We start from the raw sequence: 6075 nt of genomic DNA on the forward strand, positions 1-6075 counted from the left end.
TGAGGATTTCTGTAATCAATAGCAGCTGTGTTGGACAGTGTTGCACGGATGCGCCGATATGGGGAATTAAACGGGTGAGCTTCATTTTTATTGGCTTTTATCGATGTGTATTTCTCTGTGTATTCCCATTTTTTGGGCATGCATTGTTAGGTATGGCCATATGATGACCACGGATATGGTCTCAATTTTTCATTTCACTACTATCAAGTCCATGATGATGCCCACTTTGGGCACAGCAGTGGTGGTGGTGATGTACGGCAAAAAAAAGAGCGAAAACATGGTAATCCAATATATGGGAGGAGTCCGTCAAGGACAGGGGTTTGGTGAGGCTTTAAGAACGTGCTGTAGGAGTGGGTGAGAGAGCGAGAGACAGAACCACAGGAGAGCTAAACAAAATCGTCATCAGACATGTCAGAGCCGCTGTCATAATCCTCATCTGAGTTGTCCAAAAAGGTGACGTTCTCTGCTCCACTCAAAGCCTGCATGTAACATGCTCGTGACTGCATCATCACCTTTCTCATGTCCCACTCCTTCTTGAGTATTATGCAGTGCAGACCTCTCAACCCATCTTCACTTAGGTCCCAGGAGTCTTGGGGGTAGAACACAAAATAAAATCTGTTAGTAACAGTAATCATCAATGGTGTGTATTATATTCATGATCAGGGATGGAGCATGTGGCATCATCAGGGATGTCATCAATATTAAGCCCATATATGGAGATCCAAACTCTACATCTGACCTCAAACCCTTAGATCTCCATATATGGAGCTGACCTGTTCAGACATTCCATATGTTGATCTTTCCCCATCCATCCTTCCTCTTCGATGTCTCCCTTTTGACTGATACCAGTCGATTTAAACTCTAGACGGGCCTGGCCCAAAGTTATTAGTGCAGCCATGCCCGGCAGCCGGCAAAAACTTAACAGGCCTGAAAATTAAGATCTTACCAGCCAGCGCTCGCCCAGCAGTCTGCCGTTACCCAGGCGGAATGGCGGATGCGTGCGTCTTACTGGTAATGTATTTTAAGTATATCTATAATGAATTATAGACATGCATAGGATGCATAGAAAGTTTTAGCAAAAGATGTTATCGCAATACATACTTGTCATTGTTCCAGAACAAACAATGTAGGACATCTCTTTCAGGTCACGGGCACAAGCTGAAAGAGTTCTCCAGTGATGCTCCATCTCGGTCACAAGGATTTCCTTCTCCTCCTTGAGTCTCCTTACTGCCATGATGGTGTCAAACGCCTTTCTCTTTTTTTTGAGTCCGACATAATCTGGAATGCATTTATGACAAAGATTCACAGGGATTAACGAATTGATGCTTATAACCACAACACTCAAAATTGCCTCTCACCAACTCAACGAGCAAGCGAGTATATTATGGGTCATTACGTGTCAAATTTGTTGGAAGTAGTAAACAGACTAGTGTACACACCACCGTCTTGGAGCTGCCATGGCCATGCTGTATCCACAGTCAGGATTGTGTCCATGCACAGGGATTCTGTGCTAGGAACCATCGCATTGTACCGCTCCACAACAGAAGTAAGGATCTCCGTCTCCCTCCTTATCTTGGTACGGAGCCTGGCACGAGCTTTGTTTCCATCGTTGTCTCTATAGAGACGCTGAGACCTCCGCTTGATACTGGTCACCATCATCTCAATACTGTTGGCCAACGCATCAGGCTCATCAGCAGTAGTTGTTGTTGCTGCAGAGAAGAAATGAGTGTGTGTACAAAACTAAATTATAAGATACAAGGGTTAAGTGTCAGACAGAAAAAGCTATTAAGGAATGTTCTCATTGACCATGAAATATTTTTTCTCTAATGCTACTCTCTAATGTCTATTACTTTGGCATCAGACAGTGACACAGGTCATTGAAAGCTGCTGTTAAGGGTTTGGAGTGTTTGCTGGAGACCAAAATACACAATGCTCACTTAAGCCAGTTGCACACCAAAAATCATATATATATAGATATTCCACTGTTAGGTTCTTGGGCTTACGTATGATTCATGATGACTATCTTTTATTTGATGTATTACCATATTCTTTGTTCTTGCTTAATGTGAATCGCTCTGGATTAAGAGCGTTTGATAAATGCCTAAATTGGCTAAATACCCTACCTTATTCTGGAAAACAAAATGTGCATTAACAATAATAATTTTCTCACTTTCTGCCCACTCCTGGACGTCCTTCACCCAGTCTTCCAACTGGCTCTCAGCCACTGCAAAATCAACCTTCATTGATTCCAGGTTCTGGAGCTGGCTTTGAAGATCTTTAACGCACTACAATGACAAAGAAAGACAAGAAAACAAATGTTGTCTCAAACATGTCAAATACTTTCACATGGAACATTAAAGTGGAAAACCAATCATTATCAACATTGAACTATGTCATTATACCTTAGAGTTGTTGTGTAGAACGATACAATTTCGTGATGTCACTGATCACATGACAATCTAATGGTGCATTCACACGGGCAGATTAAACAATACAAAAACGCGTTGTGAGATTTGAAGCAGATACATTCATCGTTGAGCCTTTGCAACGTCATGTCGCTGCATGGCTTCCTTTGACAATGAATCGTTTAATCTGCCTCCTGTGAAGGCAACATAAACGGAGGTTTATGCTAAACAGAAGGGGGGACTTTTTCATTCCTTCGACACTAAGGTATATTAATGACACAGTTCACTGTTGTAAATGAGTAGATTTCCCCTTTAAAGAACATTACTGATGTCATTACCTTCCGATATCGGCGAGACAAAGAGGTGGCTAAATTGGCAAACTTCTGTTGATTCCAGCGCATTGCCATAAGCGTCAACATGTCTGTGCGTCCTGCAAATATAAAAAAGTTGCAAACATTAACCAAACTATTTTGCCGATTACATGGTCACGAGGGTCAACATGTCTGTGTGTGATTCAAACTGAAATTGATGTTTAATATCATCATAATATAGGTTAACCCATTTAGAACTGAGGATGCATATGTGTCACCTCATTGTTTTAAAAGCTTTAACCATAAACCATTATTTTTTGCTTTATCTGTTGAAATATAGCAGCTTAAAGCTATGAAGTGCTATTTTTTTGTGCAAATCCTTAAATATATATTCTTTCACAACAACATATTGTCAAATAGGGGTATTTGGGGATAATTATGTGGGTCCTTGACATACAAAAATTTGAGGACCAGACATTTTGTAGAATTTGGTCCCAGGTGTTAATGGGTTAACACATTTGCGAGTACGATTATACAGTATATGTAATGCCCATTTCCTGTATTAGCAGGGAGCTGTCAAAGGGCTGGTATAAGAGGCTCCTTGAGGAGGTCTTATAGAGAGGATCTGTATCTTGCCTTCGGCATTGGAAGTACCTCCTTTTTATATTGCTTGTAGTATATTATTATATTATTGATCTTCTTTCTACTGCTTCTTCTTCTGACTGACTGACTGGCACACTTCTTAGTCTGACTGACTGCTGAGTCCGTGCCACACTTTATAGGGTGACATGACGTTGGGGCCTGACGTCACGCCACCGACCGTTTCGTGACAACAGTATATGCACATTTTTTAAATGTTGCAGTATGTGGTCATCTCACCAGCTTTAGACATGTGCTTGGTGGTCACTCCAATCCTTGAGAGGAAGGCGTTACATTGCTCCACCTCCTCCCCTAGTGTCTGACCCGCGCCATCCTGGTATTGTCCACTCCATTTCACCTGGGTAAATATACAACAACAAATACAATGCACAGATGATGTTGACATCCATGTGCTGGTGTTCTGATAAAGAAATCACATGAGAATGTTTCCTTACCTCACATTTGAAGTCGTGGGCCTTGGCGTGAAACACTGACAAGAAGGGCTTCATGTCGAGAAGCTCTTTCAGCTCTGGACATTTGTTGCTGACCTTTTGCAGGTAGGGCCAGTATTTGCAGGCCACGTCCATGCAGAAGAAATTTATTTTCCTGCTGGCCAGCTGGTTCTGTAGGTACAATGGGTACGCAAATATTTCCCCCCTGAACATGTTAAGTGCCCCGTGTAGCACTCCATGCCTGCACACTGCCAGCTCCAGCCCCTCCTCGTCAAGGTTACTGGTGGACTTTTTGGACGTCTCCCTGGCTGCAGACCACTGACCACCACAAACGCCTCTTCCAGAGACCTACAATATGGAAAATGGATAATGAAAACATTTTCGTATAAGCAATGAGCTTATTGTAAAAATCTACGAGGGAACCTAGGGTACCGCCGTCCAAAATTCAGAAAAGGTAACCGAGGGTTCCGAAAAGGGGCTAGCTAGTATGCAATCTTACATGATTGGTGGTCTGGTGAATGTAGTCCACAAAGCTGGAGACATCTTCATCGCTTGCGATGAATTTTCCATCAAAGATGGCCTGTTCCTCAGATCTAAGAAAGAAAGACAACATACTCAACATTGTCATTTTACATCTTTCAGGCTAAGGTTTCTTGGTGCAAATAAGACAAGTCTTTTGTTTTCTTGGTAATTTTAATGCTGTTACATTATACTCATTTTGAATTACCTGGCTGCTGCGCTCTTAAAGCGATACAGTTTACGGTTCCCATCCACCGAAATCGCTACCATTTCTGGCGTGCAAGCAGGACAACTGAAGGGCTCCTCCTTGCAGATGTTGTCTACCTCGAACTGTACAACTTCCCACTGAAAGTAGCTTTTCAGGAAGGAATCGGCACAGATGGTCCCAGTCTATTTCAAAATAGGAAAATCAACTGCTAATAACGAGCAACAAATTCAACGCACATGAAAAAAATACTGTAGGCTAAATACCATACTCACTCTGCCAAAGTGGACAGTTCGAGCTTGTAGCATTCTTAAAAATGCCTGACAGGACAAGCCTGGTGAAGCCATCTTCATTTGGTGAAAAGAAAAAAAGATATCTGTGTCATACACCGTCGAAAACTGAGGGGTAGCAGGCCAGTAGTTCCTGTGAATGAGATGGTCCACTCCAGCAGTCCACGTGGCTTTGCATGAGTTACAGCTCAGGTCAGGCATCCTGAGATCATATCGTCCTGGAAAAATCAAAGACACTATAATGTAAAACTTAGCGTGGCATAAATTAGTCAATAGGCATGCGTTTGATTTAATAAATACACCTATGACAAACCTTGTGGGAATTACTTAGTAAATATATTTTTTAAGATGCTTTTTAAAAAAGGACAAAAGCTAAATCCCATCCTTACCATCTTGTGTGATCACAGCAATGTTCTTTCCCGGGTTGACCCTCAATGCATCTGGACAACTGCAGATATTGTCCGGTATCCGCACAGGTACAAATCGCTCTGAAAAACATCATACATTTGAATTTAGATAATTGAAGAGACTGAATCTTTACTTAAGTTAAAAAGATTCATGGCCGTAAGTAAAGTAGTAAGCCTTGCCGAGCCATGAGGCCCATATAGGGCAGGAGCCTATCTCCTGTGTCTGAAGGTCCCAAGGCCATTGACCATGGCCGTAACACAAGACGAAAAAGGCATTGTTTAAGTGGTCAAACTAATGAGTTTAATGAGCAGAGAGGACGTGGTATGGTCTACTCAGTACTCACAAACAACAACTTACCACAATGGCAATGAGCTTTATCCTCAATACAGGTGGTGGGAGACAAAGGCTGGAAGAACCCGGCAGTCATCGCATTCCTGTTGTGGAACACGTTCCTCATGTCTGTGTGGACGATGATGTCACATCCAGCACACAGGAATGGGCGTGGTTCACAGCCATGACAGGACACAGCAGCTGCATTCACGGCACACTGTTGGCACATGCGTGTGCCTACATTCTGCTTTGCTGCAGTGCTGTTAATCAGCTGGGGTCTCTGTGCCCGCCATCTCTCTAAGAGAGAGCGGTTCCGTGTGGCCCAGTCTGATGAAGCTAGGAGAGGAGCTGTTGGGGTTGGGGCTTCCTCAATGTCAGCCGAGGCAACGCTCAGAGAGTGCTGGAGCTCTTGTAAGAAACGCTCTGTATAAAGAGTATGGGATATTTAAAAACATGTTGTGCTTAGAAAAATAAATAAAAAAGTATAATAATGGCTGTGAAAGGGGTAGTTGCCCA

General features: G+C 42.7%; 1 long non-coding RNA gene across 1 annotated transcript; it reads right to left on the reverse strand.

Annotated features, from left to right (window-relative positions):
* Positions 1 to 2192: 2192 nt before the first annotated feature.
* LOC308328027 lies at positions 2193 to 3715 on the reverse strand. The gene is made up of 3 exons (XR_013965245.1): positions 3596 to 3715; positions 2744 to 2835; positions 2193 to 2285 (listed from the first exon to the last, which is right to left on the reverse strand). It is a non-coding gene; the product is annotated as an uncharacterized lncRNA (long non-coding RNA).
* Positions 3716 to 6075: the final 2360 nt, after the last annotated feature.

Source organism: Protomyctophum bolini (assembly GCF_963924005.1).
Source record: "Protomyctophum bolini genome assembly, chromosome: 14".
NCBI classification, from domain to species: Eukaryota; Metazoa; Chordata; class Actinopteri; order Myctophiformes; family Myctophidae; genus Protomyctophum; species Protomyctophum bolini.